This window comes from Triturus cristatus, chromosome 8, assembly GCF_964204655.1.
Source record: "Triturus cristatus chromosome 8, aTriCri1.1, whole genome shotgun sequence".
In the NCBI taxonomy this organism is placed as follows: domain Eukaryota; kingdom Metazoa; phylum Chordata; class Amphibia; order Caudata; family Salamandridae; genus Triturus; species Triturus cristatus.
This window is the reverse complement of record NC_140591.1, coordinates 738,387,998-738,412,485: the sequence shown is the minus strand read 5'-3', so window position 1 is coordinate 738,412,485 and position 24,488 is coordinate 738,387,998. Positions and strand designations below refer to the sequence as shown.

Here is a 24,488-nt window from a genome sequence, read left to right as displayed (position 1 = left end):
AGCTTGCTGCTAGCAGCTCAGTTATGTTATGATGTTAGAGGCTATGCAAGGAATGCTTTAGTCCAGCGATATGCAGTTTTTATTGCGCCTTGCATTCAGCAGGAAGATCTTTAGCTTGAATCTGTGGCCTAGGTATTCACCTTGGTATTTTTTTTGGCACAAAGTGAAGGAGTATTTGAGAGAAAATGCACAATGTGTTTCTTATGTTGTTATGAACAACTTGTTACTCTTTCTCATTAAGCTTCAGCCACTGCAGAAATATATAAATAAGGGCTGACTTCCTGTAAGACGTGTCCAAAGCTGGGACGGAATAAAAGGAGACACTTGTAAATGATAGTGCTATCGTTTGAGAAAGGGTAAGTTGAGACTGACTTTCATGCGTATTCACAGACCAAGCATCATAAAGATACCAGCATGATCTTCATTGCGGGCTTAGAGCCGGTATTAGCTTTTGAGAGGTAAGAGGATTTTGAGGGCTCGTTGGTCTAGGGGTATGATTCTCGCTTTGGGTGCGAGAGGTCCCAGGTTCAAATCCCGGACGAGCCCTTTTCTTGGTACTCTTTTCAAGTTGTTTTGAAGTTTGCGTTTCAAAACCAACATCAATTTTTTCTTTGCAGTAGTGGATAATTCTTTGCTAGAGTCTCATGCTTCAGCCCTGCCCAGTCTGAGCTAATACCAAACATCTGGTCTTGCATGGCATGTACGAGCGTTCAGCTAGGGATGTCGGGCAGGTTGCATGAAAGAAATCTAAAGCCAGAGGCCCATGGAATAGCCAGTTCGGAGCAGTTTCATTACAGAAAAATCAACTGTAAGTATCTGTTTCTGTAGTGTAGTGGTTATCACGTTTTCCTCACACGCGAAAGGTCCCCGGTTCGAAACCGGGCAGAAACAGTTGTTATATTGTGTTGGCTACAATGTTGATAGGTGCCGTTTTGCCATGGAATTGTCCAAGCCCTGAAGATTATTTCATGCAATCTCGTTCCAAGAAAGGGAATTCTCTCAAAACACTAAATAATCGGCGTGTGGATGTATCTGTTGGTTCTCAGACCTTGCTTTCAAAAGAGCCCTGCAATCGGTTCACTGCTCACCTAGAACAAGCATTAACATGGAGAATTGTTGGCACCAACAGGAATCTTATTTTAGTGGAGTGTTTCTGGCTTTGAGTGCAGAGGCCCTCGGCTCAATTCCAAGATGATCCTTCTCAAGGTGATGATACAAATGCATTGTCACCTTTACGTTTAATGTCAGAATCATTTATTTCCAGTTGGTGGTGTAAGAATGTTTGCAACAGTATGGCGATTTTTCCTAGCCATGCATGAATGAAAGCATATCACTCGCCTTTAGGGGTTTTTCTAATACATTGATATTTGCATCTTCCTTCCTAGCCTGCATGTTTGACTATCTTACAGGCTGCATGTAATAAGTATCACATCAGGGCCCTTCTTCTACTCAATTCACAACTGTTCTATCACGACATAGATAAGAAAGCTGCATCTGCTTTTGTTGTGTAGTGGTAATCAGGTTTACCTGACGTGTGAAAGCCCCATGCTTTGAAAGTACACAGTAACAAAGAAACCGATGACTTTTATAAAAAGGTGTCATGTGTGTCTCTTACTTTGCACAAAAAGTGCCAGAGATGACTTCATTTGCAGTCACTTGAAAAGTAGGGATTCTCCAATAAATGGTAAATGGTTGAAACAAATCTGAAGAAATGCATGACATACCTGTGTGTGTGTGTGTGTGTACGCATGTATGTATATATAGGGAGAGAGAGAGCGTCAATATAAACAGACTTTATTTCAATCAAGCTGTCTTTTCTATCCTTCAGGAGCAGAATGTTCTGATCATCAGCGCTCCAGAATGTAGTGTTTTCTTGGCAAGCATCACATATTGTGATGTTTTAGCTAAAAGTTCCATATCCTAGAGACTGATATATTCCTCTGTACTTGTACCTTGGGGATTCATCAAAACCTGGCATCATAAGCAGCTTTCTACTGCCACAGACTGGACAGCGAAACAATTTAAAATATCCCAGAAAAAGAAAATAAGCATGCTTAATCAGAGCTTTCTGGACAGGAAGGACATTTGAGCAAGTGAGGAATAAGCACTGCTTTTGTTAATTTGCATAGGCAGAATAGAGACTTCTGGGAAAAGGCCGAAATTACAGTCACAGAAAATGGCTGCATCTATAGAGAACGCTAAGAAGTGTTGGCAGCTTTTCCTCTGACCCTGGCCACTTTTACAAGCAATCCTATGATAGTCAGCAGGACCCACCCTAAAAAGGAAGGGGCATCCACTTGGACCCTTTCCACCTTTTCTAAATCTCGCCTGATCGAGCCCTGATCGAGCCGATAAGCACATGTCATTCTCATTTCAGAAAGGTATTGGTTAGCTTGCTGCTAGCAGCTCAGTTATGTTATGATGTTAGAGGCTATGCAAGGAATGCTTTAGTCCAGCGATATGCAGTTTTTATTGCGCCTTGCATTCAGCAGGAAGATCTTTAGCTTGAATCTGTGGCCTAGGTATTCACCTTGGTATTTTTTTTGGCACAAAGTGAAGGAGTATTTGAGAGAAAATGCACAATGTGTTTCTTATGTTGTTATGAACAACTTGTTACTCTTTCTCATTAAGCTTCAGCCACTGCAGAAATATATAAATAAGGGCTGACTTCCTGTAAGACGTGTCCAAAGCTGGGACGGAATAAAAGGAGACACTTGTAAATGATAGTGCTATCGTTTGAGAAAGGGTAAGTTGAGACTGACTTTCATGCGTATTCACAGACCAAGCATCATAAAGATACCAGCATGATCTTCATTGCGGGCTTAGAGCCGGTATTAGCTTTTGAGAGGTAAGAGGATTTTGAGGGCTCGTTGGTCTAGGGGTATGATTCTCGCTTTGGGTGCGAGAGGTCCCAGGTTCAAATCCCGGACGAGCCCTTTTCTTGGTACTCTTTTCAAGTTGTTTTGAAGTTTGCGTTTCAAAACCAACATCAATTTTTTCTTTGCAGTAGTGGATAATTCTTTGCTAGAGTCTCATGCTTCAGCCCTGCCCAGTCTGAGCTAATACCAAACATCTGGTCTTGCATGGCATGTACGAGCGTTCAGCTAGGGATGTCGGGCAGGTTGCATGAAAGAAATCTAAAGCCAGAGGCCCATGGAATAGCCAGTTCGGAGCAGTTTCATTACAGAAAAATCAACTGTAGGTATCTGTTTCTGTAGTGTAGTGGTTATCACGTTCGCCTCACACGCGAAAGGTCCCCGGTTCGAAACCGGGCAGAAACAGTTGTTATATTGTGTTGGCCACAATGTTGATAGGTGCCGTTTTGCCATGGAATTGTCCAAGCCCTGAAGATTATTTCATGCAATCTCGTTCTAAGAAAGGGAATTCTCTCAAAACACTAAAGAAATCGGCGTGTGGATGTATCTGTTGGTTCTCAGACCTTGCTTTCAAAAGAGCCCTGCAATCGGTTCACTGCTCACCTAGAACAAGCATTAACATGGAGAATTGTTGGCACCAACAGGAATCTTATTTTAGTGGAGTGTTTCTGGCTTTGAGTGCAGAGGCCCTCGGCTCAATTCCAAGATGATCCTTCTCAGGGTGATGATACAAATGCATTGTCACCTTTACGTTTAATGTCAGAATCATTTATTTCCAGTTGGTGGTGTAAGAATGTTTGCAACAGTATGGCGATTTTTCCTAGCCATGCATGAATGAAAGCATATCACTCGCCTTTAGGTGTTTTTCTAATACATTGATATTTGCATCTGCCTTCCTAGCCTGCATGTTTGACTATCTTACAGGCTGCATGTAATAAGTATCACATCAGGGCCCTTCTTCTACTCAATTCACAACTGTTCTATCACGACATAGATAAGAAAGCTGCATCTGCTTTTGTTGTGTAGTGGTAATCAGGTTTACCTGACGTGTGAAAGCCCCATGCTTTGAAAGTACACAGTAACAAAGAAACCGATGACTTTTATAAAAAGGTGTCATGTGTGTCTCTTACTTTGCACAAAAAGTGCCAGAGATGACTTCATTTGCAGTCACTTGAAAAGTAGGGATTCTCCAATAAATGGTAAATGGTTGAAACAAATCTGAAGAAATGCATGACATACCTGTGTGTGTGTGTGTATGCATGTATGTATATATAGGGAGAGAGAGAGCGTCAATATAAACAGACTTTATTTCAATCAAGCTGTCTTTTCTATCCTTCAGGAGCAGAATGTTCTGATCATCAGCGCTCCAGAATGTAGTGTTTTCTTGGCAAGCATCACATATTGTGATGTGTTAGCTAAAAGTTCCATATCCTACAGACCGATATATTCCTCTGTACTTGTACCTTGGGGATTCATCAAAACCTGGCATCATAAGCAGCTTTCTACTGCCACAGACTGGACAGCGAAACAATTTAAAATATCCCAGAAAAAGAAAATAAGCATGCTTAATCAGAGCTTTCTGGACAGGAAGGACATTTGAGCAAGTGAGGAATAAGCACTGCTTTTGTTAATTTGCATAGGCAGAATAGAGACTTCTGGGAAAAGGCCGAAATTACAGTCACAGAAAATGGCTGCATCTATAGAGAACGCTAAGAAGTGTTGGCAGCTTTTCCTCTGACCCTGGCCACTTTTACAAGCAATCCTATGATAGTCAGCAGGACCCACCCTAAAAAGGAAGGGGCATCCACTTGGACCCTTTCCACCTTTTCTAAATCGAGCCTGATCGAGCACTGATTGAGCAGATAAGCACATGTCATTCTCATTTCAGAAAGGTATTGGTTAGCTTGCTGCTAGCAGCTCAGTTATGTTATGATGTTAGAGGCTATGCAAGGAATGCTTTAGTCCAGCGATATGCAGTTTTTATTGCGCCTTGCATTCAGCAGGAAGATCTTTAGCTTGAATCTGTGGCCTAGGTATTCACCTTGGTATTTCTTTTGGCACAAAGTGAAGGAGTATTTAAGAGAAAATGCACAATGTGTTTCTTATGTTGTTATGAACAACTTGTTACTCTTTCTCATTAAGCTTCAGCCACTGAAGAAATATATAAATAAGGGCTGACTTCCTGTAAGACGTGTCCAAAGCTGGGACGGAATAAAAGGAGACACTTGTAAATGATAGTGCTATCGTTTGAGAAAGGGTAAGTTGAGACTGACTTTCATGCGTATTCACAGACCAAGCATCATAAAGATACCAGCATGATCTTCATTGCGGGCTTAGAGCCGGTATTAGCTTTTGAGAGGTAAGAGGATTTTGAGGGCTCGTTGGTCTAGGGGTATGATTCTCGCTTTGGGTGCGAGAGGTCCCGGGTTCAAATCCCGGACGAGCCCTTTTCTTGGTACTCTTTTCAAGTTGTTTTGAAGTTTGCGTTTCAAAACCAACATCAATTTTTTCTTTGCAGTAGTGGATAATTCTTTGCTAGAGTCTCATGCTTCAGCCCTGCCCAGTCTGAGCTAATACCAAACATCTGGTCTTGCATGGCATGTACGAGCGTTCAGCTAGGGATGTCGGGCAGGTTGCATGAAAGAAATCTAAAGCCAGAGGCCCATGGAATAGCCAGTTCGGAGCAGTTTCATTACAGAAAAATCAACTGTAGGTATCTGTTTCTGTAGTGTAGTGGTTATCACGTTTGCCTCACACGCGAAAGGTCCCCGGTTCGAAACCGGGCAGAAACAGTTGTTATATTGTGTTGGCTACAATGTTGATAGGTGCCGTTTTGCCATGGAATTGTCCAAGCCCTGAAGATTATTTCATGCAATCTCGTTCCAAGAAAGGGAATTCTCTCAAAACACTAAAGTAATCGGCGTGTGGATGTATCTGTTGGTTCTCAGACCTTGCTTTCAAAAGAGCCCTGCAATCGGTTCACTGCTCACCTAGAACAAGCATTAACATGGAGAATTGTTGGCACCAACAGGAATCTTATTTTAGTGGAGTGTTTCTGGCTTTGAGTGCAGAGGCCCTCGGCTCAATTCCAAGATGATCCTTCTCAAGGTGATGATACAAATGCATTGTCACCTTTACGTTTAATGTCAGAATCATTTATTTCCAGTTGGTGGTGTAAGAATGTTTGCAACAGTATGGCGATTTTTCCTAGCCATGCATGAATGAAAGCATATCACTCGCCTTTAGGTGTTTTTCTAATACATTGATATTTGCATCTTCCTTCCTAGCCTGCATGTTTGACTATCTTACAGGCTGCATGTAATAAGTATCACATCAGGGCCCTTCTTCTACTCAATTCACAACTGTTCTATCACGACATAGATAAGAAAGCTGCATCTGCTTTTGTTGTGTAGTGGTAATCAGGTTTACCTGACGTGTGAAAGCCCCATGCTTTGAAAGTACACAGTAACAAAGAAACCGATGACTTTTATAAAAAGGTGTCATGTGTGTCTCTTACTTTGCACAAAAAGTGCCAGAGATGACTTCATTTGCAGTCACTTGAAAAGTAGGGATTCTCCAATAAATGGTAAATGGTTGAAACAAATCTGAAGAAATGCATGACATACCTGTGTGTGTGTGTGTGTGTACGCATGTATGTATATATAGGGAGAGAGAGAGCGTCAATATAAACAGACTTTATTTCAATCAAGCTGTCTTTTCTATCCTTCAGGAGCAGAATGTTCTGATCATCAGCGCTCCAGAATGTAGTGTTTTCTTGGCAAGCATCACATATTGTGATGTTTTAGCTAAAAGTTCCATATCCTAGAGACTGATATATTCCTCTGTACTTGTACCTTGGGGATTCATCAAAACCTGGCATCATAAGCAGCTTTCTACTGCCACAGACTGGACAGCGAAACAATTTAAAATATCCCAGAAAAAGAAAATAAGCATGCTTAATCAGAGCTTTCTGGACAGGAAGGACATTTGAGCAAGTGAGGAATAAGCACTGCTTTTGTTAATTTGCATAGGCAGAATAGAGACTTCTGGGAAAAGGCCGAAATTACAGTCACAGAAAATGGCTGCATCTATAGAGAACGCTAAGAAGTGTTGGCAGCTTTTCCTCTGACCCTGGCCACTTTTACAAGCAATCCTATGATAGTCAGCAGGACCCACCCTAAAAAGGAAGGGGCATCCACTTGGACCCTTTCCACCTTTTCTAAATCTCGCCTGATCGAGCCCTGATCGAGCCGATAAGCACATGTCATTCTCATTTCAGAAAGGTATTGGTTAGCTTGCTGCCAGCAGCTCAGTTATGTTATGATGTTAGAGGCTATGCAAGGAATGCTTTAGTCCAGCGATATGCAGTTTTTATTGCGCCTTGCATTCAGCAGGAAGATCTTTAGCTTGAATCTGTGGCCTAGGTATTCACCTTGGTACTTTTTTTGGCACAAAGTGAAGGAGTATTTGAGAGAAAATGCACAATGTGTTTCTTATGTTGTTATGAACAACTTGTTACTCTTTCTCATTAAGCTTCAGCCACTGCAGAAATATATAAATAAGGGCTGACTTCCTGTAAGACGTGTCCAAAGCTGGGACGGAATAAAAGGAGACACTTGTAAATGATAGTGCTATCGTTTGAGAAAGGGTAAGTTGAGACTGACTTTCATGCGTATTCACAGACCAAGCATCATAAAGATACCAGCATGATCTTCATTGCGGGCTTAGAGCCGGTATTAGCTTTTGAGAGGTAAGAGGATTTTGAGGGCTCGTTGGTCTAGGGGTATGATTCTCGCTTTGGGTGCGAGAGGTCCCAGGTTCAAATCCCGGACGAGCCCTTTTCTTGGTACTCTTTTCAAGTTGTTTTGAAGTTTGCGTTTCAAAACCAACATCAATTTTTTCTTTGCAGTAGTGGATAATTCTTTGCTAGAGTCTCATGCTTCAGCCCTGCCCAGTCTGAGCTAATACCAAACATCTGGTCTTGCATGGCATGTACGAGCGTTCAGCTAGGGATGTCGGGCAGGTTGCATGAAAGAAATCTAAAGCCAGAGGCCCATGGAATAGCCAGTTCGGAGCAGTTTCATTACAGAAAAATCAACTGTAGGTATCTGTTTCTGTAGTGTAGTGGTTATCACGTTCGCCTCACACGCGAAAGGTCCCCGGTTCGAAACCGGGCAGAAACAGTTGTTATATTGTGTTGGCTACAATGTTGATAGGTGCCGTTTTGCCATGGAATTGTCCAAGCCCTGAAGATTATTTCATGCAATCTCGTTCCAAGAAAGGGAATTCTCTCAAAACACTAAAGTAATCGGCGTGTGGATGTATCTGTTGGTTCTCAGACCTTGCTTTCAAAAGAGCCCTGCAATCGGTTCACTGCTCACCTAGAACAAGCATTAACATGGAGAATTGTTGGCACCAACAGGAATCTTATTTTAGTGGAGTGTTTCTGACTTTGAGTGCAGAGGCCCTCGGCTCAATTCCAAGATGATCCTTCTCAGGGTGATGATACAAATGCATTGTCACCTTTACGTTTAATGTCAGAATCATTTATTTCCAGTTGGTGGTGTAAGAATGTTTGCAACAGTATGGCGATTTTTCCTAGCCATGCATGAATGAAAGCATATCACTCGCCTTTAGGTGTTTTTCTAATACATTGATATTTGCATCTGCCTTCCTAGCCTGCATGTTTGACTATCTTACAGGCTGCATGTAATAAGTATCACATCAGGGCCCTTCTTCTACTCAATTCACAACTGTTCTATCACGACATAGATAAGAAAGCTGCATCTGCTTTTGTTGTGTAGTGGTAATCAGGTTTACCTGACGTGTGAAAGCCCCATGCTTTGAAAGTACACAGTAACAAAGAAACCGATGACTTTTATAAAAAGGTGTCATGTGTGTCTCTTACTTTGCACAAAAAGTGCCAGAGATGACTTCATTTGCAGTCACTTGAAAAGTAGGGATTCTCCAATAAATGGTAAATGGTTGAAACAAATCTGAAGAAATGCATGACATACCTGTGTGTGTGTGTGTGTATGCATGTATGTATATATAGGGAGAGAGAGAGCGTCAATATAAACAGACTTTATTTCAATCAAGCTGTCTTTTCTATCCTTCAGGAGCAGAATGTTCTGATCATCAGCGCTCCAGAATGTAGTGTTTTCTTGGCAAGCATCACATATTGTGATGTGTTAGCTAAAAGTTCCATATCCTACAGACCGATATATTCCTCTGTACTTGTACCTTGGGGATTCATCAAAACCTGGCATCATAAGCAGCTTTCTACTGCCACAGACTGGACAGCGAAACAATTTAAAATATCCCAGAAAAAGAAAATAAGCATGCTTAATCAGAGCTTTCTGGACAGGAAGGACATTTGAGCAAGTGAGGAATAAGCACTGCTTTTGTTAATTTGCATAGGCAGAATAGAGACTTCTGGGAAAAGGCCGAAATTACAGTCACAGAAAATGGCTGCATCTATAGAGAACGCTAAGAAGTGTTGGCAGCTTTTCCTCTGACCCTGGCCACTTTTACAAGCAATCCTATGATAGTCAGCAGGACCCACCCTAAAAAGGAAGGGGCATCCACTTGGACCCTTTCCACCTTTTCTAAATCTCGCCTGATCGAGCCTGATTGAGCACTGATTGAGCAGATAAGCACATGTCATTCTCATTTCAGAAAGGTATTGGTTAGCTTGCTGCTAGCAGCTCAGTTATGTTATGATGTTAGAGGCTATGCATGGAATGCTTTAGTCCAGCGATATGCAGTTTTTATTGCGCCTTGCATTCAGCAGGAAGATCTTTAGCTTGAATCTGTGGCCTAGGTATTCACCTTGGTATTTCTTTTGGCACAAAGTGAAGGAGTATTTAAGAGAAAATGCACAATGTGTTTCTTATGTTGTTATGAACAACTTGTTACTCTTTCTCATTAAGCTTCAGCCACTGAAGAAATATATAAATAAGGGCTGACTTCCTGTAAGACGTGTCCAAAGCTGGGACGGAATAAAAGGAGACACTTGTAAATGATAGTGCTATCGTTTGAGAAAGGGTAAGTTGAGACTGACTTTCATGCGTATTCACAGACCAAGCATCATAAAGATACCAGCATGATCTTCATTGCGGGCTTAGAGCCGGTATTAGCTTTTGAGAGGTAAGAGGATTTTGAGGGCTCGTTGGTCTAGGGGTATGATTCTCGCTTTGGGTGCGAGAGGTCCCGGGTTCAAATCCCGGACGAGCCCGTTTCTTTTTACTCTTTTCAAGTTGTTTTGAAGTTTGCGTTTCAAAACCAACATCAATTTTTTCTTTGCAGTAGTGGATAATTCTTTGCTAGAGTCTCATGCTTCAGCCCTGCCCAGTCTGAGCTAATACCAAACATCTGGTCTTGCATGGCATGTACGAGCGTTCAGCTAGGGATGTCGGGCAGGTTGCATGAAAGAAATCTAAAGCCAGAGGCCCATGGAATAGCCAGTTCGGAGCAGTTTCATTACAGAAAAATCAACTGTAGGTATCTGTTTCTGTAGTGTAGTGGTTATCACGTTTGCCTCACACGCGAAAGGTCCCCGGTTCGAAACCGGGCAGAAACAGTTGTTATATTGTGTTGGCTACAATGTTGATAGGTGCCGTTTTGCCATGGAATTGTCCAAGCCCTGAAGATTATTTCATGCAATCTCGTTCCAAGAAAGGGAATTCTCTCAAAACACTAAAGTAATCGGCGTGTGGATGTATCTGTTGGTTCTCAGACCTTGCTTTCAAAAGAGCCCTGCAATCGGTTCACTGCTCACCTAGAACAAGCATTAACATGGAGAATTGTTGGCACCAACAGGAATCTTATTTTAGTGGAGTGTTTCTGGCTTTGAGTGCAGAGGCCCTCGGCTCAATTCCAAGATGATCCTTCTCAAGGTGATGATACAAATGCATTGTCACCTTTACGTTTAATGTCAGAATCATTTATTTCCAGTTGGTGGTGTAAGAATGTTTGCAACAGTATGGCGATTTTTCCTAGCCATGCATGAATGAAAGCATATCACTCGCCTTTAGGTGTTTTTCTAATACATTGATATTTGCATCTTCCTTCCTAGCCTGCATGTTTGACTATCTTACAGGCTGAATGTAATAAGTATCACATCAGGGCCCTTCTTCTACTCAATTCACAACTGTTCTATCACGACATAGATAAGAAAGCTGCATCTGCTTTTGTTGTGTAGTGGTAATCAGGTTTACCTGACGTGTGAAAGCCCCATGCTTTGAAAGTACACAGTAACAAAGAAACCGATGACTTTTATAAAAAGGTGTCATGTGTGTCTCTTACTTTGCACAAAAAGTGCCAGAGATGACTTCATTTGCAGTCACTTGAAAAGTAGGGATTCTCCAATAAATGGTAAATGGTTGAAACAAATCTGAAGAAATGCATGACATACCTGTGTGTGTGTGTGTGTGTACGCATGTATGTATATATAGGGAGAGAGAGAGCGTCAATATAAACAGACTTTATTTCAATCAAGCTGTCTTTTCTATCCTTCAGGAGCAGAATGTTCTGATCATCAGCGCTCCAGAATGTAGTGTTTTCTTGGCAAGCATCACATATTGTGATGTTTTAGCTAAAAGTTCCATATCCTAGAGACTGATATATTCCTCTGTACTTGTACCTTGGGGATTCATCAAAACCTGGCATCATAAGCAGCTTTCTACTGCCACAGACTGGACAGCGAAACAATTTAAAATATCCCAGAAAAAGAAAATAAGCATGCTTAATCAGAGCTTTCTGGACAGGAAGGACATTTGAGCAAGTGAGGAATAAGCACTGCTTTTGTTAATTTGCATAGGCAGAATAGAGACTTCTGGGAAAAGGCCGAAATTACAGTCACAGAAAATGGCTGCATCTATAGAGAACGCTAAGAAGTGTTGGCAGCTTTTCCTCTGACCCTGGCCACTTTTACAAGCAATCCTATGATAGTCAGCAGGACCCACCCTAAAAAGGAAGGGGCATCCACTTGGACCCTTTCCACCTTTTCTAAATCTCGCCTGATCGAGCCCTGATCGAGCCGATAAGCACATGTCATTCTCATTTCAGAAAGGTATTGGTTAGCTTGCTGCTAGCAGCTCAGTTATGTTATGATGTTAGAGGCTATGCAAGGAATGCTTTAGTCCAGCGATATGCAGTTTTTATTGCGCCTTGCATTCAGCAGGAAGATCTTTAGCTTGAATCTGTGGCCTAGGTATTCACCTTGGTATTTTTTTTGGCACAAAGTGAAGGAGTATTTGAGAGAAAATGCACAATGTGTTTCTTATGTTGTTATGAACAACTTGTTACTCTTTCTCATTAAGCTTCAGCCACTGCAGAAATATATAAATAAGGGCTGACTTCCTGTAAGACGTGTCCAAAGCTGGGACGGAATAAAAGGAGACACTTGTAAATGATAGTGCTATCGTTTGAGAAAGGGTAAGTTGAGACTGACTTTCATGCGTATTCACAGACCAAGCATCATAAAGATACCAGCATGATCTTCATTGCGGGCTTAGAGCCGGTATTAGCTTTTGAGAGGTAAGAGGATTTTGAGGGCTCGTTGGTCTAGGGGTATGATTCTCGCTTTGGGTGCGAGAGGTCCCAGGTTCAAATCCCGGACGAGCCCTTTTCTTGGTACTCTTTTCAAGTTGTTTTGAAGTTTGCGTTTCAAAACCAACATCAATTTTTTCTTTGCAGTAGTGGATAATTCTTTGCTAGAGTCTCATGCTTCAGCCCTGCCCAGTCTGAGCTAATACCAAACATCTGGTCTTGCATGGCATGTACGAGCGTTCAGCTAGGGATGTCGGGCAGGTTGCATGAAAGAAATCTAAAGCCAGAGGCCCATGGAATAGCCAGTTCGGAGCAGTTTCATTACAGAAAAATCAACTGTAGGTATCTGTTTCTGTAGTGTAGTGGTTATCACGTTCGCCTCACACGCGAAAGGTCCCCGGTTCGAAACCGGGCAGAAACAGTTGTTATATTGTGTTGGCTACAATGTTGATAGGTGCCGTTTTGCCATGGAATTGTCCAAGCCCTGAAGATTATTTCATGCAATCTCGTTCCAAGAAAGGGAATTCTCTCAAAACACTAAAGAAATCGGCGTGTGGATGTATCTGTTGGTTCTCAGACCTTGCTTTCAAAAGAGCCCTGCAATCGGTTCACTGCTCACCTAGAACAAGCATTAACATGGAGAATTGTTGGCACCAACAGGAATCTTATTTTAGTGGAGTGTTTCTGGCTTTGAGTGCAGAGGCCCTCGGCTCAATTCCAAGATGATCCTTCTCAGGGTGATGATACAAATGCATTGTCACCTTTACGTTTAATGTCAGAATCATTTATTTCCAGTTGGTGGTGTAAGAATGTTTGCAACAGTATGGCGATTTTTCCTAGCCATGCATGAATGAAAGCATATCACTCGCCTTTAGGTGTTTTTCTAATACATTGATATTTGCATCTGCCTTCCTAGCCTGCATGTTTGACTATCTTACAGGCTGCATGTAATAAGTATCACATCAGGGCCCTTCTTCTACTCAATTCACAACTGTTCTATCACAGCATAGATAAGAAAGCTGCATCTGCTTTTGTTGTGTAGTGGTAATCAGGTTTACCTGACGTGTGAAAGCCCCATGCTTTGAAAGTACACAGTAACAAAGAAACCGATGACTTTTATAAAAAGGTGTCATGTGTGTCTCTTACTTTGCACAAAAAGTGCCAGAGATGACTTCATTTGCAGTCACTTGAAAAGTAGGGATTCTCCAATAAATGGTAAATGGTTGAAACAAATCTGAAGAAATGCATGACATACCTGTGTGTGTGTGTGTATGCATGTATGTATATATAGGGAGAGAGAGAGCGTCAATATAAACAGACTTTATTTCAATCAAGCTGTCTTTTCTATCCTTCAGGAGCAGAATGTTCTGATCATCAGCGCTCCAGAATGTAGTGTTTTCTTGGCAAGCATCACATATTGTGATGTGTTAGCTAAAAGTTCCATATCCTACAGACCGATATATTCCTCTGTACTTGTACCTTGGGGATTCATCAAAACCTGGCATCATAAGCAGCTTTCTACTGCCACAGACTGGACAGCGAAACAATTTAAAATATCCCAGAAAAAGAAAATAAGCATGCTTAATCAGAGCTTTCTGGACAGGAAGGACATTTGAGCAAGTGAGGAATAAGCACTGCTTTTGTTAATTTGCATAGGCAGAATAGAGACTTCTGGGAAAAGGCCGAAATTACAGTCACAGAAAATGGCTGCATCTATAGAGAACGCTAAGAAGTGTTGGCAGCTTTTCCTCTGACCCTGGCCACTTTTACAAGCAATCCTATGATAGTCAGCAGGACCCACCCTAAAAAGGAAGGGGCATCCACTTGGACCCTTTCCACCTTTTCTAAATCTCGCCTGATCGAGCCTGATTGAGCACTGATTGAGCAGATAAGCACATGTCATTCTCATTTCAGAAAGGTATTGGTTAGCTTGCTGCTAGCAGCTCAGTTATGTTATGATGTTAGAGGCTATGCAAGGAATGCTTTAGTCCAGCGATATGCAGTTTTTATTGCGCCTTGCATTCAGCAGGAAGATCTTTAGCTTGAATCTGTGGCCTAGGTATTCACCTTGGTATTTCTTTTGGCACAAAGTGAAGGAGTATTTAAGAGAAAATGCACAATGTGTTTCTTATGTTGTTATGAACAACTTGTTACTCTTTCTCATTAAGCTTCAGCCACTGAAGAAATATATAAATAAGGGCTGACTTCCTGTAAGACGTGTCCAAAGCTGGGACGGAATAAAAGGAGACACTTGTAAATGATAGTGCTATCGTTTGAGAAAGGGTAAGTTGAGACTGACTTTCATGCGTATTCACAGACCAAGCATCATAAAGATACCAGCATGATCTTCATTGCGGGCTTAGAGCCGGTATTAGCTTTTGAGAGGTAAGAGGATTTTGAGGGCTCGTTGGTCTAGGGGTATGATTCTCGCTTTGGGTGCGAGAGGTCCCGGGTTCAAATCCCGGACGAGCTCTTTTCAAGTTGTTTTGAAGTTTGCGTTTCAAAACCAACATCAATTTTTTCTTTGCAGTAGTGGATAATTCTTTGCTAGAGTCTCATGCTTCAGCCCTGCCCAGTCTGAGCTAATACCAAACATCTGGTCTTGCATGGCATGTACGAGCGTTCAGCTAGGGATGTCGGGCAGGTTGCATGAAAGAAATCTAAAGCCAGAGGCCCATGGAATAGCCAGTTCGGAGCAGTTTCATTACAGAAAAATCAACTGTAGGTATCTGTTTCTGTAGTGTAGTGGTTATCACGTTTGCCTCACACGCGAAAGGTCCCCGGTTCGAAACCGGGCAGAAACAGTTGTTATATTGTGTTGGCTACAATGTTGATAGGTGCCGTTTTGCCATGGAATTGTCCAAGCCCTGAAGATTATTTCATGCAATCTCGTTCCAAGAAAGGGAATTCTCTCAAAACACTAAAGTAATCGGCGTGTGGATGTATCTGTTGGTTCTCAGACCTTGCTTTCAAAAGAGCCCTGCAATCGGTTCACTGCTCACCTAGAACAAGCATTAACATGGAGAATTGTTGGCACCAACAGGAATCTTATTTTAGTGGAGTGTTTCTGGCTTTGAGTGCAGAGGCCCTCGGCTCAATTCCAAGATGATCCTTCTCAAGGTGATGATACAAATGCATTGTCACCTTTACGTTTAATGTCAGAATCATTTATTTCCAGTTGGTGGTGTAAGAATGTTTGCAACAGTATGGCGATTTTTCCTAGCCATGCATGAATGAAAGCATATCACTCGCCTTTAGGTGTTTTTCTAATACATTGATATTTGCATCTTCCTTCCTAGCCTGCATGTTTGACTATCTTACAGGCTGCATGTAATAAGTATCACATCAGGGCCCTTCTTCTACTCAATTCACAACTGTTCTATCACGACATAGATAAGAAAGCTGCATCTGCTTTTGTTGTGTAGTGGTAATCAGGTTTACCTGACGTGTGAAAGCCCCATGCTTTGAAAGTACACAGTAACAAAGAAACCGATGACTTTTATAAAAAGGTGTCATGTGTGTCTCTTACTTTGCACAAAAAGTGCCAGAGATGACTTCATTTGCAGTCACTTGAAAAGTAGGGATTCTCCAATAAATGGTAAATGGTTGAAACAAATCTGAAGAAATGCATGACATACCTGTGTGTGTGTGTGTACGCATGTATGTATATATAGGGAGAGAGAGAGCGTCAATATAAACAGACTTTATTTCAATCAAGCTGTCTTTTCTATCCTTCAGGAGCAGAATGTTCTGATCATCAGCGCTCCAGAATGTAGTGTTTTCTTGGCAAGCATCACATATTGTGATGTTTTAGCTAAAAGTTCCATATCCTAGAGACTGATATATTCCTCTGTACTTGTACCTTGGGGATTCATCAAAACCTGGCATCATAAGCAGCTTTCTACTGCCACAGACTGGACAGCGAAACAATTTAAAATATCCCAGAAAAAGAAAATAAGCATGCTTAATCAGAGCTTTCTGGACAGGAAGGACATTTGAGCAAGTGAGGAATAAGCACTGCTTTTGTTAATTTGCATAGGCAGAATAGAGACTTCTGGGAAAAGGCCGAAATTACAGTCACAGAAAATGGCTGCATCTATAGAGAACGCTAAGAAGTGTTGGCAGCTTTTCCTCTGACCCTGGCCACTTTTACAAGCAATCCTATGATAGTCAGCAGGACCCACCCTAAAAAGGAAGGGGCATCCACTTGGACCCTTTCCACCTTTTCTAAATCTCGCCTGATCGAGCCCTGATCGAGCCGATAAGCACATGTCATTCTCATTTCAGAAAGGTATTGGTTAGCTTGCTGCTAGCAGCTCAGTTATGTTATGATGTTAGAGGCTATGCAAGGAATGCTTTAGTCCAGCGATATGCAGTTTTTATTGCGCCTTGCATTCAGCAGGAAGATCTTTAGCTTGAATCTGTGGCCTAGGTATTCACCTTGGTATTTTTTTTGGCACAAAGTGAAGGAGTATTTGAGAGAAAATGCACAATGTGTTTCTTATGTTGTTATGAACAACTTGTTACTCTTTCTCATTAAGCTTCAGCCACTGCAGAAATATATAAATAAGGGCTGACTTCCTGTAAGACGTGTCCAAAGCTGGGACGGAATAAAAGGAGACACTTGTAAATGATAGTGCTATCGTTTGAGAAAGGGTAAGTTGAGACTGACTTTCATGCGTATTCACAGACCAAGCATCATAAAGATACCAGCATGATCTTCATTGCGGGCTTAGAGCCGGTATTAGCTTTTGAGAGGTAAGAGGATTTTGAGGGCTCGTTGGTCTAGGGGTATGATTCTCGCTTTGGGTGCGAGAGGTCCCAGGTTCAAATCCCGGACGAGCCCTTTCCTTGGTACTCTTTTCAAGTTGTTTTGAAGTTTGCGTTTCAAAACCAACATCAATTTTTTCTTTGCAGTAGTGGATAATTCTTTGCTAGAGTCTCATGCTTCAGCCCTGCCCAGTCTGAGCTAATACCAAACATCTGGTCTTGCATGGCATGTACGAGCGTTCAGCTAGGGATGTCGGGCAGGTTGCATGAAAGAAATCTAAAGCCAGAGGCCCATGGAATAGCCAGTTCGGAGCAGTTTCATTACAGAAAAATCAACTGTAGGTATCTGTTTCTGTAGTGTAGTGGTTATCACGTTCGCCTCACACGCGAAAGGTCCCCGGTTCGAAACCGGGCAGAAACAGTTGTTATATTGTGTTGGCTACAATGTTGATAGGTGCCGTTTTGCCATGGAATTGTCCAAGCCCTGAAGATTATTTCATGCAATCTCGTTCCAAGAAAGGGAATTCTCTCAAAACACTAAAGTAATCGGCGTGTGGATGTATCTGTTGGTTCTCAGACCTTGCTTTCAAAAGAGCCCTGCAATCGGTTCACTGCTCACCTAGAACAAGCATTAACATGGAGAATTGTTGGCACCAACAGGAATCTTATTTTAGTGGAGTGTTTCTGGCTTTGAGTGCAGAGGCCCTCGGCTCAATTCCAAGATGATCCTTCTCAGGGTGATGATACAAATGCATTGTCACCTTTACGTTTAATGTCAGAATCATTTATTTCCAGTTGGTGGTGTAAGAATGTTTGCAACAGTATGGCGATTTTTCCTAGCCATGCATGAATGAAAGCATATCACTCGCCTTTAGGTGTTTTTCTAATACATTGATATTTGCATCTTCCTTCCTAGCCTGCATGTTTGACTATCTTACAGGCTGCATGTAATAAGTATCACATCAGGGCCCTTCTTCTACTCAATTCACAACTGTTCTATCACAACATAGATAAGAAAGCTGCATCTGCTTTTGTTGTGTAGTGGTAATCAGGTTTACCTGACGTGTGAAAGCCCCATGCTTTGAAAGTACACAGTAACAAAGAAACCGATGACTTTTATAAAAAGGTGTCATGTGTGTCTCTTACTTTGCACAAAAAGTGCCAGAGATGACTTCATTTGCAGTCACTTGAAAAGTAGGGATTCTCCAATAAATGGTAAATGGTTGAAACAAATCTGAAGAAATGCATGACATACCTGTGTGTGTGTGTGTATGCATGTATGTATATATAGGGAGAGAGAGAGCGTCAATATAAACAGACTTTATTTCAATCAAGCTGTCTTTTCTATCCTTCAGGAGCAGAATGTTCTGATCATCAGCGCTCCAGAATGTAGTGTTTTCTTGGCAAGCATCACATATTGTGATGTGTTAGCTAAAAGTTCCATATCCTAGAGACTGATATATTCCTCTGTACTTGTACCTTGGGGATTCATCAAAACCTGGCATCATAAGCAGCTTTCTACTGCCACAGACTGGACAGCGAAACAATTTAAAATATCCCAGAAAAAGAAAATAAGCATGCTTAATCAGAGCTTTCTGGACAGGAAGGACATTTGAGCAAGTGAGGAATAAGCACTGCTTTTGTTAATTTGCATAGGCAGAATAGAGACTTCTGGGAAAAGGCCGAAATTACAGTCACAGAAAATGGCTGCATCTATAGAGAACGCTAAGAAGTGTTGGCAGCTTTTCCTCTGACCCTGGCCACTTTTACAAGCAATCCTATGATAGTCAGCAGGACCCACCCTAAAAAGGAAGGGGCATCCACTTGGACCCTTTCCACCTTTTCTAAATCTCGCCTGATTGAGCACTGATTGAGCAGATAAGCACATGTCATTCTCATTTCAGAAAGGTATTGGTTAGCTTGCTGCTAGCAGCTCAGTTATGTTATGATGTTAGAGGCTATGCAAGGAATGCTTTAGTCCAGCGATATGCAGTTTTTATTGCGCCTTGCATTCAGCAGGAAGATCTTTAGCTTGAATCTGTGGCCTAGGTATTCACCTTGGTATTTCTTTTGGCACAAAGTGAAGGAGTATTTGAGAGAAAATGCACAATGTGTTTCTTATGTTGTTATGAACAACTTGTTACTCTTTCTCATTAAGCTTCAGCCACTGCAGAAATATATAAATAAGGGCTGACTTCCTGTAAGACGTGTCCAAAGCTGGGACGGAATAAAAGGAGACACTTGTAAATGATAGTGCTATCGTTTGAGAAAGGGTAAGTTGAGACTGACTTTCATGCGTTTTCACAGACCAAGCATCATAAAGATACCAGCATGATCTTCATTGCGGGCTTAGAGCCGGTATTAGCTTTTGAGAGGTAAGAGGATTTTGAGGGCTCGTTGGTCTAGGGGTATGATTCTCGCTTTGGGTGCGAGAGGTCCCGGGTTCAAATCCCGGACGAGCCCTTTTCTTGGTACTCTTTTCAAGTTGTTTTGAAGTTTGCGTTTCAAAACCAACATCAATTTTTTCTTTGCAGTAGTGGATAATTCTTTGCTAGAGTCTCATGCTTCAGCCCTGCCCAGTCTGAGCTAATACCAAACATCTGGTCTTGCATGGCATGTACGAGCGTTCAGCTAGGGATGTCGGGCAGGTTGCATGAAAGAAATCTAAAGCCAGAGGCCCATGGAATAGCCAGTTCGGAGCAGTTTCATTACAGAAAAATCAACTGTAGGTATCTGTTTCTGTAGTGTAGTGGTTATCAAGTTCGCCTCACACGCGAAAGGTCCCCGGTTCGAAACCGGGCAGAAACAGTTGTTATATTGTGTTGGCTACAATGTTGATAGGTGCCGTTTTGCCATGGAATTGTCCAAGCCCTGAAGATTATTTCATGCAATCTCGTTCCAAGAAAGGGAATTCTCTCAAAACACTAAAGTAATCGGCGTGTGGATGTATCTGTTGGTTCTCAGACCTTGCTTTCAAAAGAGCCCTGCAATCGGTTCACTGCTCACCTAGAACAAGCATTAACATGGAGAATTGTTGGCACCAACAGGAATCTTATTTTAGTGGAGTGTTTCTGGCTTTGAGTGCAGAGGCCCTCGGCTCAATTCCAAGATGATCCTTCTCAAGGTGATGATACAAATGCATTGTCACCTTTACGTTTAATGTCAGAATCATTTATTTCCAGTTGGTGGTGTAAGAATGTTTGCAACAGTATGGCGATTTTTCCTAGCCATGCATGAATGAAAGCATATCACTCGCCTTTAGGTGTTTTTCTAATACATTGATATTTGCATCTTCCTTCCTAGCCTGCATGTTTGACTATCTTACAGGCTGCATGTAATAAGTATCACATCAGGGCCCTTCTTCTACTCAATTCACAACTGTTCTATCACGACATAGATAAGAAAGCTGCATCTGCTTTTGTTGTGTAGTGGTAATCAGGTTTACCTGACGTGTGAAAGCCCCATGCTTTGAAAGTACACAGTAACAAAGAAACCGATGACTTTTATAATAAGGTGTCATGTGTGTCTCTTACTTTGCACAAAAAGTGCCAGAGATGACTTCATTTGCAGTCACTTGAAAAGTAGGGATTCTCCAATAAATGGTAAATGGTTGAAACAAATCTGAAGAAATGCATGACATACCTGTGTGTGTGTGTGTATGCATGTATGTATATATAGGGAGAGAGAGAGCGTCAATATAAACAGACTTTATTTCAATCAAGCTGTCTTTTCTATCCTTCAGGAGCAGAATGTTCTGATCATCAGCGCTCCAGAATGTAGTGTTTTCTTGGCAAGCATCACATATTGTGATGTGTTAGCTAAAAGTTCCATATCCTAGAGACGGATATATTCCTCTGTACTTGTACCTTGGGGATTCATCAAAACCTGGCATCATAAGCAGCTTTCTACTGCCACTGACTGGACAGCGAAACAATTTAAAATATCCCAGAAAAAGAAAATAAGCATGCTTAATCAGAGCTTTCTGGACAGGAAGGACATTTGAGCAAGTGAGGAATAAGCACTGCTTTTGTTAATTTGCATAGGCAGAATAGAGACTTCTGGGAAAAGGCCGAAATTACAGTCACAGAAAATGGCTGCATCTATAGAGAACGCTAAGAAGTGTTGGCAGCTTTTCCTCTGACCCTGGCCACTTTTACAAGCAATCCTATGATAGTCAGCAGGACCCACCCTAAAAAGGAAGGGGCATCCACTTGGACCCTTTCCACCTTTTCTAAATCTCGCCTGATCGAGCCTGATTGAGCACTGATTGAGCAGATAAGCACATGTCATTCTCATTTCAGAAAGGTATTGGTTAGCTTGCTGCTAGCAGCTCAGTTATGTTATGATGTTAGAGGCTATGCAAGGAATGCTTTAGTCCAGCGATATGCAGTTTTTATTGCGCCTTGCATTCAGCAGGAAGATCTTTAGCTTGAATCTGTGGCCTAGGTATTCACCTTGGTATTTCTTTTGGCACAAAGTGAAGGAGTATTTAAGAGAAAATGCACAATGTGTTTCTTATGTTGTTATGAACAACTTGTTACTCTTTCTCATTAAGCTTCAGCCACTGAAGAAATATATAAATAAGGGCTGACTTCCTGTAAGACGTGTCCAAAGCTGGGACGGAATAAAAGGAGACACTTGTAAATGATAGTGCTATCGTTTGAGAAAGGGTAAGTTGAGACTGACTTTCATGCGTATTCACAGACCAAGCATCATAAAGATACCAGCATGATCTTCATTGCGGGCTTAGAGCCGGTATTAGCTTTTGAGAGGTAAGAGGATTTTGAGGGCTCGTTGGTCTAGGGGTATGATTCTCGCTTTGGGTGCGAGAGGTCCCGGGTTCAAATCCCGGACGAGCCCTTTTCTTGGTACTCTTTTCAAGTTGTTTTGAAGTTTGCGTTTCAAAACCAACATCAATTTTTTCTTTGCAGTAGTGGATAATTCTTTGCTAGAGTCTCATGCTTCAGCCCTGCCCAGTCTGAGCTAATACCAAACATCTGGTCTTGCATGGCATGTACGAGCGTTCAGCTAGGGATGTCGGGCAGGTTGCATGAAAGAAATCTAAAGCCAGAGGCCCATGGAATAGCCAGTTCGGAGCAGTTTCATTACAGAAAAATCAACTGTAGGTATCTGTTTCTGTAGTGTAGTGGTTATCACGTTCGCCTCACACGCGAAAGGTCCCCGGTTCGAAACCGGGCAGAAACAGTTGTTATATTGTGTTGGCTACAATGTTGATAGGTGCCGTTTTGCCATGGAATTGTCCAAGCCCTGAAGATTATTTCATGCAATCTCGTTCCAAGAAAGGGAATTCTCTCAAAACACTAAAGTAATCGGCGTGTGGATGTATCTGTTGGTTCTCAGACCTTGCTTTCAAAAGAGCCCTGCAATCGGTTCACTGCTCACCTAGAACAAGCATTAACATGGAGAATTGTTGGCACCAACAGGAATCTTATTTTAGTGGAGTGTTTCTGGCTTTGAGTGCAGAGGCCCTCGGCTCAATTCCAAGATGATCCTTCTCAAGGTGATGATACAAATGCATTGTCACCTTTACGTTTAATGTCAGAATCATTTATTTCCAGTTGGTGGTGTAAGAATGTTTGCAACAGTATGGCGATTTTTCCTAGCCATGCATGAATGAAAGCATATCACTCGCCTTTAGGTGTTTTTCTAATACATTGATATTTGCATCTTCCTTCTTAGCCTGCATGTTTGACTATCTTACAGGCTGCATGTAATAAGTATCACATCAGGGCCCTTCTTCTACTCAATTCACAACTGTTCTATCACGACATAGATAAGAAAGCTGCATCTGCTTTTGTTGTGTAGTGGTAATCAGGTTTACCTGACGTGTGAAAGCCCCATGCTTTGAAAGTACACAGTAACAAAGAAACCGATGACTTTTATAAAAAGGTGTCATGTGTGTCTCTTACTTTGCACAAAAAGTGCCAGAGATGGCTTCATTTGCAGTCACTTGAAAAGTAGGGATTCTCCAATAAATGGTAAATGGTTTAAACAAATCTGAAGAAATGCATGACATACCTGTGTGTGTGTGTGTACGCATGTATGTATATATAGGGAGAGAGAGAGCGTCAATATAAACAGACTTTATTTCAATCAAGCTGTCTTTTCTATCCTTCAGGAGCAGAATGTTCTGATCATCAGCGCTCCAGAATGTAGTGTTTTCTTGGCAAGCATCACATATTGTGATGTGTTAGCTAAAAGTTCCATATCCTAGAGACTGATATATTCCTCTGTACTTGTACCTTGGGGATTCATCAAAACCTGGCATCATAAGCAGCTTTCTACTGCCACAGACTGGACAGCGAAACAATTTAAAATATCCCAGAAAAAGAAAATAAGCATGCTTAATCAGAGCTTTCTGGACAGGAAGGACCTTTGAGCAAGTGAGGAATAAGCACTGCTTTTGTTAATTTGCATAGGCAGAATAGAGACTTCTGGGAAAAGGCCGAAATTACAGTCACAGAAAATGGCTGCATCTATAGAGAACGCTAAGAAGTGTTGGCAGCTTTTCCTCTGACCCTGGCCACTTTTACAAGCAATCCTATGATAGTCAGCAGGACCCACCCTAAAAAGGAAGGGGCATCCACTTGGACCCTTTCCACCTTTTCTAAATCTCGCCTGATCGAGCCTGATTGAGCACTGATTGAGCAGATAAGCACATATCATTCTCATTTCAGAAAGGTATTGGTTAGCTTGCTGCTAGCAGCTCAGTTATGTTATGATGTTAGAGGCTATGCAAGGAATGCTTTAGTCCAGCGATATGCAGTTTTTATTGCGCCTTGCATTCAGCAGGAAGATCTTTAGCTTGAATCTGTGGCCTAGGTATTCACCTTGGTATTTCTTTTGGCACAAAGTGAAGGAGTATTTAAGAGAAAATGCACAATGTGTTTTTTATGTTGTTATGAACAACTTGTTACTCTTTCTCATTAAGCTTCAGCCACTGAAGAAATATATAAATAAGGGCTGACTTCCTGTAAGACGTGTCCAAAGCTGGGACGGAATAAAAGGAGACACTTGTAAATGATAGTGCTATCGTTTGAGAAAGGGTAAGTTGAGACTGACTTTCATGCGTATTCACAGACCAAGCATCATAAAGATACCAGCATGATCTTCATTGCGGGCTTAGAGCCGGTATTAGCTTTTGAGAGGTAAGAGGATTTTGAGGGCTCGTTGGTCTAGGGGTATGATTCTCGCTTTGGGTGCGAGAGGTCCCGGGTTCAAATCCCGGACGAGCCCTTTTCTTGGTACTCTTTTCAAGTTGTTTTGAAG

General features: G+C 41.8%; 10 non-coding genes across 10 annotated transcripts; all 10 read left to right on the top strand.

Moving 5' to 3' along the window:
- Positions 1-3,208: 3,208 nt before the first annotated feature.
- Positions 3,209-3,281, top strand: TRNAV-CAC (transfer RNA valine (anticodon CAC)). Its single transcript has one exon. It is a non-coding gene; the product is annotated as a tRNA-Val (tRNA).
- A 1,970-nt stretch (positions 3,282-5,251) lies between these two features.
- On the top strand, positions 5,252-5,323 carry TRNAP-UGG (transfer RNA proline (anticodon UGG)). Its single transcript has one exon. It is a non-coding gene; the product is annotated as a tRNA-Pro (tRNA).
- A 2,663-nt stretch (positions 5,324-7,986) lies between these two features.
- Positions 7,987-8,059, top strand: TRNAV-CAC (transfer RNA valine (anticodon CAC)). Its single transcript has one exon. It is a non-coding gene; the product is annotated as a tRNA-Val (tRNA).
- A 1,982-nt stretch (positions 8,060-10,041) lies between these two features.
- Positions 10,042-10,113, top strand: TRNAP-UGG (transfer RNA proline (anticodon UGG)). Its single transcript has one exon. It is a non-coding gene; the product is annotated as a tRNA-Pro (tRNA).
- A 2,663-nt stretch (positions 10,114-12,776) lies between these two features.
- On the top strand, positions 12,777-12,849 carry TRNAV-CAC (transfer RNA valine (anticodon CAC)). Its single transcript has one exon. It is a non-coding gene; the product is annotated as a tRNA-Val (tRNA).
- Positions 12,850-17,546: 4,697 nt separating this feature from the next.
- On the top strand, positions 17,547-17,619 carry TRNAV-CAC (transfer RNA valine (anticodon CAC)). Its single transcript has one exon. It is a non-coding gene; the product is annotated as a tRNA-Val (tRNA).
- A 1,970-nt stretch (positions 17,620-19,589) lies between these two features.
- Positions 19,590-19,661, top strand: TRNAP-UGG (transfer RNA proline (anticodon UGG)). The gene has a single exon. It is a non-coding gene; the product is annotated as a tRNA-Pro (tRNA).
- Positions 19,662-21,986: 2,325 nt separating this feature from the next.
- Positions 21,987-22,058, top strand: TRNAP-UGG (transfer RNA proline (anticodon UGG)). The gene has a single exon. It is a non-coding gene; the product is annotated as a tRNA-Pro (tRNA).
- Positions 22,059-22,330: 272 nt separating this feature from the next.
- On the top strand, positions 22,331-22,403 carry TRNAV-CAC (transfer RNA valine (anticodon CAC)). Its single transcript has one exon. It is a non-coding gene; the product is annotated as a tRNA-Val (tRNA).
- Positions 22,404-24,383: 1,980 nt separating this feature from the next.
- On the top strand, positions 24,384-24,455 carry TRNAP-UGG (transfer RNA proline (anticodon UGG)). Its single transcript has one exon. It is a non-coding gene; the product is annotated as a tRNA-Pro (tRNA).
- Positions 24,456-24,488: the final 33 nt, after the last annotated feature.